The following is an 11,964-nucleotide window of genomic DNA, read 5'->3' as shown; positions in this document are numbered from 1 at the left end:
CTGCTGCTGTGGAGATGTTGGGAAAGAGTGAGCAGAAAATATCCTGTTCATTGATAGCATTATTGTATATAATAAAAATATTCATACATTTATAAATTGTTTAATAACTTACCATTAAGTAATATCAGAAATCTTGGCCTTTGTTTAATCACTCAAATATAGTGTTAAATCTGCTGATGATTTTGAGTTCAGTTTTACAGTTCTTACGTTAGAAGTGATTTTTCACCTTATAACCATGTCACTTAGTGACAGAGTTGCCAATCCCAAATGTAGTCAGTAAGTAAGAACTACCTTTATACAAAATTAGCTAAAAGCTTGCCCACCTCAAACTTTCATTAAGCTCAACTGTTACCTGGAAGTGTCTTCTCTATTTCCTAGGAAGAGGAAAGAATAGGTTCAGATTAATTAGGCAGATATAATTTGTTTCACAATCTTCTGTGCTGTAAATGGATCTATTGACATGGATTTCTTTGTGGAAAGTAACTGTTGGAAATAGAAAGCTACAGCAAAAGACAGTGCTGTTCTGAAGACGGAAGCTAGACATAAAGCATTCATGTTTTGCTTCTAATAACTCATAAGGACACTGAATCCTGATTTTATTTATTTATTTGTTCAGTTTCTATGACCACCCATCTCGGTCAATGAATCTGGGCGGCTTATATATATTTCCACAAAAGTTCAAAAGGTGCTTCACTTTATAGAGAACTCTTGAATTTATTCTGAATTATGTTTTGATCCAAGAGTGATAGTAGTATCATGAAAGAATTTGATTAATTTTTGCTGAAATAATGGTGTGTTTTAATGAGTACATGAAAAATTCTAAAAGACAGAACAGGTTTATCCCAAATCTGCTGTAATAAAATATTGCTACTTAGCTGAAATTAACTCATTAATTTCCCAATCTAATCTACAGGTTTAGATCACTTGGTGATCATCATCCAAGTCCTAACCAGGTTTATAAAGACATAAGCAAGTTGGCCTTTATTGAACAAAACATTTTCTGAGGCTGAGAATTCTTGATCATATTAATTAATTAATTGTATGCATGAATTAACCAATGACAACTATTAATAAGGGCAAAGAAGCCATCCTGGGTGCCATTTTTTAATGGCTTCAAAAATCACAAATTGTTACAAAGAAAGTGAAGAATGTAAGGATGTTTTGTTTCTCAATTGATTGATTCTAATACAAGCTATAGATTTAAAATTTTCTTATAAAACAGCAATAGCACTTAGACATATAGTTTAGTTTAGTTTATTAGACTTAATATACCGCCCTTCTCCCATAGGACTCAGGGCGGTTCACAAGGTTTTTTGAAAGAAACAATACTACAATTACAAAAGTTAAAACAATTAAAATGATTATATTAAACCTTGAATATAAAAAACCTAGTTAAAAACCAGTTAAAACCCCAATTAATACCCTCAGTCCAGGCCAGAAAGCTCAAAGAGCCAGGTCTTCAGGTCCCGGCGGAATGAACGGAGGTCAGGGGCAGTCCTAAGCTCTACAGGCAGCTGGTTCCAAAGGGCCGGCGCACCCACAGAGAAGGCCCTCCCCCTGGGTATTGTCTGCCGGCAATCTCTTACCGGCGGTACCCTGAGAAGACCCTCCCTGTGGGAGCGCACAGGACGAAGGGAGCTTGATGCCGGCAACAGTGCTTTACAGCCCTCTCTGAGCGGTTTACAGAGCAAGCATGTGGCCAACAATCTGGGTCCTCGTTTTACCAACCTCCGAAGGATGGAAGGCTGAGTCAGCCTTGAGCCAGTCAGGATGGAAGGAATCAAATTCCTGGCAGTGTGAGCAGAGCTTGGCTACAATGCTGCGTTCTCACCACTGCGCCTCCATGGCTCATCAATGAAGATTCCTAATCTAGAACTTTTGCTATGCTGTAATAATACACTTGTGAAAACTTGCTCTCAATTATTGAGTCCAGCAAAAATAACTTGCTCCATCATGCTTCCCAGCTAAGTGAAATAGTTTTTGCTCTACCTGGTGACAAGTGTACTTCATCACAAACCAGCCAAAGCAAAGGATTGCGTGTTAAAAAGGATACTTCAGTAATTGGGGGGAACATCAATGTAAAGCCCACCTACTGTAGATCTCTCCCGCTTGTCTGGGGGGAAAAACATGTATGTTGGTAGAATGTGCAGTTCTGCAAATAATCCGCAACCTCCCTTAGAACAGGTGCAGCAGTTTTTAAGATTGATATAATTTCAATATTTTTGTTATGAATCTGATGTGTTGTAAATAGGCCTAAGCTACTGCAATTACTGAAAGTAAATCCAAAGCTACAGAATCGCTTAAGTAGGACCCACAGAGTTGTGCAAAAGAAGGGATTTTTAATATCCCGGGAACAATGACTAGGCTTGTTAATTGCAGTAAGTCATAAACTGCTTAAACATGACTTGCTGAAAAGGCTAGTCTTGGGAAGAGATGTAATACATATCAAGCTAACCTAAACCTGACAGTATCCTTATATATTGTTATAATTAATAATATTTCCTTTGTCATCTACTCTAGTTTGCATTAATCCATGGTATGCTTGTGATATTCCAAAATGCATCTGTTTTCTCTTTATTCAACATACAATTTGATGAAAAGGCTGCTACTTTAATGATTCCCATTTACAGGGAAAACTAATGTTTGTACCTCTCAAGCTTTTTTCCAATATTTATCCTTCCTTAACTGTATGTAGGTTACAGCACAATGCCAGTGTGATAGCTATTGCCAAACTCTTGTCATTTGTATTCATCTCAGGAAGATCAAGAGTTTTCTGACAATGAAGGGCCATTATGCTGTATTTTCTCATCTATGTGCGTAGAGCGGGTGCAAAGTCAAAACTACCCTTTCCTTGTCACCAGATGTGAAGGGCCCCATTTCCCTCCAGAGCTGTAACAGGCAGTTGGATATAGCCTATGATCACGAACAAAGATCCATTAAAAAGAACTTATAATATGCCAGACCAATATGACTGAAGCTAAGGGAATAACAGTAATACTCAGTTTGAAGAATAGGCTGTTATGTGCAGACTTTCTAATGAGTCTGAAAGTGCAGGAGGAGGATCTTTACAGTTAATGCAAGTTTCATCTGTAGCTCATTGGCAGTATTGGTCTACATGCCTCTCTTCAGGCATTATCTAATGAGAGGGACCTACGCTTGAATACATTATATCCAAGGTTTATTTTTATGTTGATGTTTGGGGTATAAAATCCCTTTCCCCTTCTGCCACTCAATTCTTTTTATCTTATGGTTTCCCATTTATAAGATAAGATAATTTTTATTGTCATTTTTTTTTACTATGAGTACACTGGCCCACGTTAAAAATGAAATTCTGTTGCCTGCTCTCCAAAGAAAGTATACATAACACACACTTACACATGCTATATTTCTTCAACTCTTTAAGGTTTAATTTGGTAATTTCAGCCACCTACCCTTTCTCCTTTAAGATTTAAAATTGGATCATCATTCATTCAATGGACAAGGTAACTTTTCTTCTGAAGGGAACAACCACACTGGAATTTCCTCAACTCTAGTCTGCCTCCAGAGGGACAAGTGGCTGCTTTGACTGGTAAGCCAGTTATGACTCTACCTGGAAGATAATAGCCTAGCCCCAGTGATCCATAACCTCATGTTTGTGATACTGAAAGAGTCTGCCCCTGAAGAAGGTCTCAAAGTTGTAACTTATCCAGATGGATGCATAAGTGGGACAACTAAGTGAGATCGTATACCACCAATCGTAAAAGGACTGTCCAGCCTGCCTATTAAATACAGTAATGGACCCAATATAACTGCCAATGGAACTCCGGACTGCCCCCGACCTTCGTTCATTTCGCCGGGACCTAAAAACCTGGCTCTTTGAGCTATCTGGTGTGGACTGAGGGGTTTAAATGTTTTTAAATTGTGATTTTAATTTTTTTTGGGGGGGCTAGACTTAATTTAATTTTATTTTAATTTTATATTGTATTGTTTTTACATTTTGCCTTGTAAACCACCCTGGTTCCTTCGGGAGTAGGGCAGTATATAAACCAGATAGATAGATAGATAGATAGATAGATAGATAGATAGATAGATAGATAGATAGATAGATAGATAGATAGATAGATAGATAGATAGATAGATAGATAGATAGATAGATAGATAGACAGACAGACAGACAGACAGACAGACAGACAGACAGACAGACAGACAGATAGATGTTAGCACTAGCCTATAAAGGCCTAAGTGACTTAGGATCTAGGAACTTAATAGGTAATTTTCCCTCATGCCGTCCAAGGCACTAACAGCTCCAAGGGGCGTTTTGCTGTACTGGCATAGAGTAGGGTAGCCAAAGGTAGAAGTTGCATCGGTTAAGAGCACGGTCTTCCAAAAATAATGTGTCTATTGACTGCCATGCCAATTTCTTTGAGATTGAAATTTAGAGTGCTTTTAAGACAGTCTTGTTTTATTTTTTAATGTTTTGTAATATGTATCAATTTAAAGATGGTTCGTCTTACTGCTTGTTTATTTTAGATAGCTTTTGCTGTCCTTTTGTAGGCTATTCTTGGCCTTTCTGGGAAAAACAATTTTATTTTATAAAATGAAATAAATAACCTCCCATGGTTCTACTGTTCTTGTTAGCTGCTGTCTCCACTGGTGGAATAAATGGTATCTTGTAGGTTTTACTCACCTCTGACTACCATTATTCCTATCGCTTTAATTCTTTTCCAAGAACTGTTGTGTTAATTTCAGAAAATTTGGAAGGAGATTTAAAGGAGATGGTGGGCTGTTATCATTTACCTCCTCATGGTGGCCCTTCCCTTTTTCATCCTATTTCTGCTTCCTTCTGGCTATATCTTCCATTTCCCATCTTCCATTTCAGTTGTAGGAACATCTCTAACAATGTTTTCTTTCAAAATTTCAGTGTCATATGAACTGACAACCTCAATTCTATCTTTAATAAAGTTATTTTAATTCACTTTTTCTTTACTCCCATTCTCCAGTTCTCTGCAGATTCAAGGCTGTTCACACTAATATTGAAGGAATAAGATTTTTATCAGTCACAGCCCCAAGTGAGTTAGTTCAAGGGGCATCATGACTTCAGCACTTTTGGATTAAGCAGAGTCCATTGGGATAAAATAGATAGAGAGATTAATATTGCAATCCTATGGACTCAGAAGAAAGGAATTCAATTATTTTATCTGAGGCAGCTACGTAAGATGTGCATTCATACTGAATATTTTTTTAAAAAGTCATACTTTCATATAAATGTAAATCCCCCACCCAATTAAATTGACTTCTAATGACTTCAAAAGCATACCCATGTAACAAATAACAGAACTGAAGGGACTTTGGAGGTATTCTAGTCCAACCCGTTGCTCAGGCAGGAAACCCTATACCATTTCAGAGTATTGATTTACCATTGCTTTTTCCAGGGAATGTTTTCAATTTCTAGTCTTGCCTACAGCCCTGGTATTTTCTTGTGGACCCTGGTGTTGTGACTTCTCTGTCATGGTGCCTGCCATATATACCAGTGTTTCCCCCTGAGATCAGCCCTGACCCTCTTGGTCTTTTGGAAGGCCTTGAAGATCTCACTCCAGGGTTTTGGGGACAGGATGTTAGAGGAGCCCAATATATTTGTGTTTTTTGTTGTTATGCAGTACTCAGTTATTATGATTATTTTTAATTGTTCTGTACCTTTGTTTTATTTACAGGGATTTTATTATGTTGTCTCTTCCCCAGTGAATTGGTTGTTAGCTGCCCAGAGTAATTTATTTAAGATGGACAGCCATATACATTTTCTAAATCAATCAGTCAAACAAATACTAGCAAACACAAACTCTTTTTGCTTTTCAGACTATCCACGATTAGTTAGATGCTATTACCTAGCTGAGCAACTCCAGATATACCAAAAGTAGCTAAGTGGGCTATAAATAAAAAGGCCTTCATAGTCCATCATATTATGTGAAAGCTTTTAAGGGGGTATATAGATAGCCCCACTGAATAATGAATGAACAGTACTGTTTCTCTCTTTTGACTATGTTAGTGGAAATATTTGGTCTATATATTCAGAGTCTTTTCCTGAGTGTCTCCCTATTATAGATTTATCTATAAGCTTTCTAAATGAAAATGTGTACATAAGAATGCTGTTGCATGAATGTTCTAGGTGCTTTTGTGGACTTGGGACAGGTGTCATATATTCACAGTGGTAAACAGAAATCCACTAGTCTGCCTGTTTCAATACAATTATGAATGGAAGATTGAAGAGAAGGTTCAACAGACAGGTGGCCAGGGATAGAATTTATGAAACTAATATGCCTGTTTCATAGAATATATGAAACTAATATGTATGGCAATTTATTAATTATAAGACAGTTGCTAGTCAAAAACCCTCATAGCAGGGGTGTCAAACTGCCGGTCTGCGGGCCAGATGCGTCATGGCGAAACCATGGCCACCCCATTGCTGCAATGGAAAAAAAGTCATGATACATTGCAACACATGCCTTATAATCTAAAATCGCTACAGTAAGTAAATAAACTGTTGTTTCATGTATACAGTAGAGGGATGATCTTTGTTGTAACTTTAATTGTAGCAAGACTTATGAACTATCTGTATGAGCAAATGCTCATTGAAAACAGTGAGCGTTCAGGGATTTGTAAAAAGCATGAGAAGATGGCTTATGCTAGAATCCTGGGAGGCAGTTTCATAAATGTGGCATAGGAAGGAAGGAAAGAAAATGAAAGACTTTTAAGGAACAGGAGGACTTTAGATTACAGAAGCTGATAAAGGTAGATGGACCAAAAATAATAATAAGGACTACATTAGATATAGAAGAGGAACAAACAATGGATATGTTCAAAGATTCTGGAAGCAGACAGAGTTTCCAATATAGGAAGGCATAGCTTATTATTTTATAGCAAATTGCCTTACATTCTTAGAACAAATTACAATACTGCTTATAGCATTAATAATAATATCTGCCAAGTTATCTCACCTCATCTACATAGATGATCTGAAGCCTTATGGAAAAACACCATCTGAAATAGACATGCTGTTCAACAATGTTTCTATAGCCAAAATTTAGAATAGAATAGAGCTGGAAGGGACCTTTGTGGTCTTCTAGTCCATCCCCCCGTTCAAGCAGGAGAACTTATAGTACCATCTCAGACAAGTGACTGTCCAGTCTCTTCTTAAAAACCTCCAGTGATGGAGCGCCCACGATTTCTGAAGGCAAGCTGTTCCACTGGTTCAAAATGCTGCAATGGAGTTTGGGCTGGACAAATGTGCCACCCTGAATGGGGGAAAATAGTGAAAACAGAATGAATCAAGATGACCAATGGAAATAACAAGGGTCTGGATGAACTACTGATGGTCAAATAATGATATTTAATCACTACAAACATCTGAGCATCCTTCAAGCTCACAACATCGAGCATACTGAAGTCAAGAAGGTTAGAAGTGAATACATCATGAAAATAAAGAAGATCTTAATGTCTAAATTCAGTGGAGGAAATGCTATCAAGCCAATTAACTCCTGGCCCATTCCAGTCATTAGATAAATTGGAATACTGATCTGGAGTCAAGAAGAACTAAAAGATCTGGATAGCGAGACCAGAAAAAATAATGACAATGAATCATTATTTTTCTCCACAGAGAAAAGTTCATTAATCCTACTTACCAAGGAGCATAAGTGGGTGTGGAATGTTGCCAATATCCCAGACAGTTGAAGAAAAAAAAGGGGGGGGGCATTGGAAGAATATCTGAAAGACCGTGAAGAAGATGCACTGAAGCTAGTTGACCATGGAGACTTACTGAGTACTGGAGACACCAAACTGACCTACAAGAAAGACCAAATGAAGAACAGAAAAGAGACATAGCAAAGCAAGGTATTTTATGGACAGCACATTCAAAAAAAAAAACAACCTACCAGGCAATGTAGCAAACAGGAAGATCTGGCAATGTGCAGGAAAAAAACAAAGAGAAATGTAGAATATTTTTCCTATCTAGAAAGATGAAATAATTTGGAAAGTTTATAATTTGGGAAAGGCTTACAAATGGAAGAAAGTCAATTCCTCTCTCAGGATATAGCAAGCAGTTTTGAACTTGGTTAATATGTAGATCAGCGGCTCCCAACCTTTTCTATACCCCGCACTCCTAAAATGCTTCTGATATATTCTCGCACCCCTTACAAAAGTTCAAAGTAACAACAATGAATTATGCATATACACTATGATTTTGAAAAACCCGTTTTCGCACTCCCTGGAATATCATCTCGCACCCCCAGGTTGGGAACCCCTAATGTAGATGGAAGATTATCAAGAAATACTATTGCTGTATGCTAGGATGGGAGGGGAAAAAAGTAGAACACAAAGCAAGCAACATAGATGTATCTGTGAGGTCATCCGAAGTTTAGCATGACTTGAATATTATATAATACTAGGACTTGGGTGAGCCAGTAAAAATATTGGACAGTTGATCCACTGAGACAAGACAAGAACGATTGGTGCAGACGATTTAAAAGACTGGATTCAAATTTATAGAGGAATTGAATCTGTCTTTCAAATCAGGTTTTTAGACTCAAAAACACCATGTTTTTTACTTTTTTTCCTAATGGGCAGCAATGGGAAACTACCACAATTTTTGTATTTCTCATGTGGATCTGAAGCATCTTGCTTGTCTAGCCTTTGGATATGATGGGCTTCTCACATGACTCTTAGCATCTGAGATATGGAGGCCTGGATTAGGGGGAGCTTTCATCTCCTGATTTTAAATTTGCTACCACCACACATGCTCAGAAAGGAAATCTCTCTCGCTCTCTCTCTCTCTCTCTCTGGAATTGGCAAGTAATTCTTGGCAATGCATTATGTTGCTTACTCTATGAATGAAATATTTGAGATAGGTGGTATAGTACACTACCTCTGAACGAATGCCATAAAATAGGAATCCCAATGGGAAGAACAGTATATTATTGAATTAGCAGCATCGTGAACCTACTTCTTCAAAAGTAAAGATCAGTCTAGTTTCTGATACTGAAAGATCTCCTCCAATCCATTGGGTAGAAAACCACCTTCATATCAGCTTTATTTTAAACAGTAGTTTTTCTTTCCAAACTCCTTCTTTCTATACTTGTTCATTCCAGGCCCACCGTCTCTATCTCTCTCTTTTGCATTGTGTGAATGACAGACTAATAATCTCCCCAGGCCCACGCTGAGCCCAGTAGCAGGTGTCCTAGTACCCACCCTGCATGCCACCTTCTGAAATTTATCAAGCATCTTCCTTCAACAATGATTTATTATTGGCATAATTTGCCTTGATACAATGAGCCGGCTAACATATTTCTGTACTTGGGTGACAGGCATTTATTTGATAGCTCTCTAGGCTTCTACTTTATTTAGTTTTGAACCTCGTATGATTTGGTTACATTTCTCCCCCACCCCCACCCCCTCCCCAGCTTTCTATCCTCCCCACCCAACCTTTTCTCATTTTGTTTTGTTTTGTATGAGTGTGTGTTTCACGTAACCCTGGGCCAGCTGACAGCGCTTGTAAAAACCAGAAGTCGATCTCGCTGTGGCTTTTCACCATTAATCAAGCTGCCTGGAATTGGAAAGTAACACTGACAGGCTTTTATCTTGGAGAGAAGGAGGATGGCAGATGTATTTTATGGTGGATGAGCCTTCACGGCTTCTATTAGGCTAGGACTTCAGTGGTACAAGGTGGTGGTTTGGGGGAAGGGGAGGGGGGGAGAAGGAAAAAGAGGGAGGTGGAGGTTTGGAAAGGGGGAGGGAGCCTGGGGGGGGGGAGCCAGACAGGAGGAGCTGGGAGAGGCCTACAGATAAATAGATCCGTCAGTCAGGCAATGTGAAGGTCTCTAGGCGGCCAGCCATTGTAGGTGACAGAAAAGGCAATCAAAGACAAAACAAATCAAAAGGTACATCTTATCAGCAGCAGGCCAGCTGGACTTCCACAGCACTCACAGGCCCTGCGGAGGGCAGGAGAAATTAATCGTGCTGTCGAGGCCAGAGAAATTGTCGCCGCTGAAGGTCCAAGTTCAGACTAGCAGAGGTGGCCAGCATTAAAGGAGAAAGAGAAGCGGGGTGGGTGGGGGGAGCGAGAGGAGCGCGAAGGCAAGCAGGCAGTCCCACCACCGTCTTTCTCTCTTTCCCTCCCCCCCCCCTCCAGTTGCCTCGGTCTCCTGACAAGTGCATTCATCGTGAGATGATAGCTGGGCACCTATGATTGGTACCTTTAATAATATAGCCCTCGCTCAGCTGTCACCCTGAAAGAACAATTTTTCCTCCCGCTTTTCTCGATGCAAAGATACATTCATAATGAGAAGGGTGACAGAAAGTGGGAGAGCAGCGAGCCAAGGAAAGTTTGGAAGAACATTAATCAAAAAGTGAAGCCGGAGGTGATGGTAGCGTCTGGGAGTGACGGCACCATCAGTACCTGGTATGAGGGGTGTCTGCAGGTGGACCTTGGGGCTTAAACTTCCTGTCATATTTGGGCCACCACGCTGATGATACCCTGGTAGGGAGGAAAGAGTGACTGTCTCCTTCCACTTCGTGAATGTATCAACTTTGCAAAACTTCATTTTTCTTCTGTTCTGAGAGGCAGTTATTAAAAATCATCTAAGAAATATTTGGCGGGGAGCAGATTGTGCAGTAGCTCCCCAACTTGTTGATACTGGATTCTGATCATTTCTTTCTCTTTGGCTTCTTTTGGCTTCTAATTTATGGTGGTGGTTGACCAACGTCCTGCAAGAAAGAATGCCTTCTCCTCAACATCTATGTCTCACTTCCTCTCAACAAATGTTATTCCAAATGTTCATCTCCATCACCGTGGTGATCTTTGCAGCTTCATTCCCATGGACAGTGCTGCCAGGGTGAACAATAGTTTGTCATTTAGGGCTTGGGTTTGTTTAATAGTTAGAAAAGCTCATATTTTAGTGCATTTTTATTGTTAGCTGTTGAGTGTCTCCTTGGCAGAAAGACAATATATATACAGGGAGTCCTTACGACCACAATTGAGTCCAACATTTATGCTGCTAAATGAGAGGTTGTGTTTTGCCCCATTTTACGACTTTTCTTGCCACAGTTGCTAAGTGAATCATAGCAGTTGTTAAATTAATAACCCAGTTGTTAAGTGAATCTGGCTTCCCCATTGACTTTGCTTGTCAGAAAGTCACAAAATTTTATCACATGACCCTGGAATACTGCAACGGTCTTAAATATGAACCATTTACCTAGCATCTGAATTTTGATCATATAACCACGGGGATGCTGCAATGGTCATCTGAAAGATGGTCCTAAGTCATGTTTTTCAGTGCTGTTGTAACTTTGAATGATCATTAAATGAACTCTTTTAAATTGAGGACTATCTGTACTGTAAGTCTAATTAAAAGATAAATTATGCTTTGATAGTTTGACAAATGCAGATTCTATATTGTTATTCCTACATTTGGGATACAATATATTTTTTCACATTGCCCTGAAGAAAACTTTGGAAATCCAGATTTCCTCTTAGACTCCCTATGGAAGACAATGTCTGGCCACAAACATACATTGAAAATGCTACCATTCTCCTAAATAAAATACTGAGATTATTATATGATTGTTTAAATCATTCACATACAGGATGGAACAAATTTCCAACCATATCTCTCTCTGCCTTAGAATAGTGATCTTGCCCAGACCAGATTAGAGATGATCCTAGATTTAATCCTAAACGGTCATTTGCTGAGGGATGGACATAGTATTGTGGAACTGATGCAGGCCATGGTGCTGTTTTATTCAATATGCATATAAATAGGAAATAGCCAGCAAGAACCAGAGAGTTCCATCTAAGAGGAGTTACTGTGAGAGGGATCTTGGAGTCCTAGTGGACAATCACTTAAATATGAGCCAGCAGTGTGCTGCAGCTGCCAAAAAAGCCAACACAGTGCTAGGCTGCATTAACAGAGGAATAGAATCAAGATCACGTGAAGTATT

Source organism: Vipera berus, assembly GCF_964194415.1.
Source record: "Vipera berus genome assembly, chromosome: 2".
Classification (NCBI taxonomy): domain Eukaryota; kingdom Metazoa; phylum Chordata; class Lepidosauria; order Squamata; family Viperidae; genus Vipera; species Vipera berus.
Note: the sequence above shows the minus strand (reverse complement) of the source record.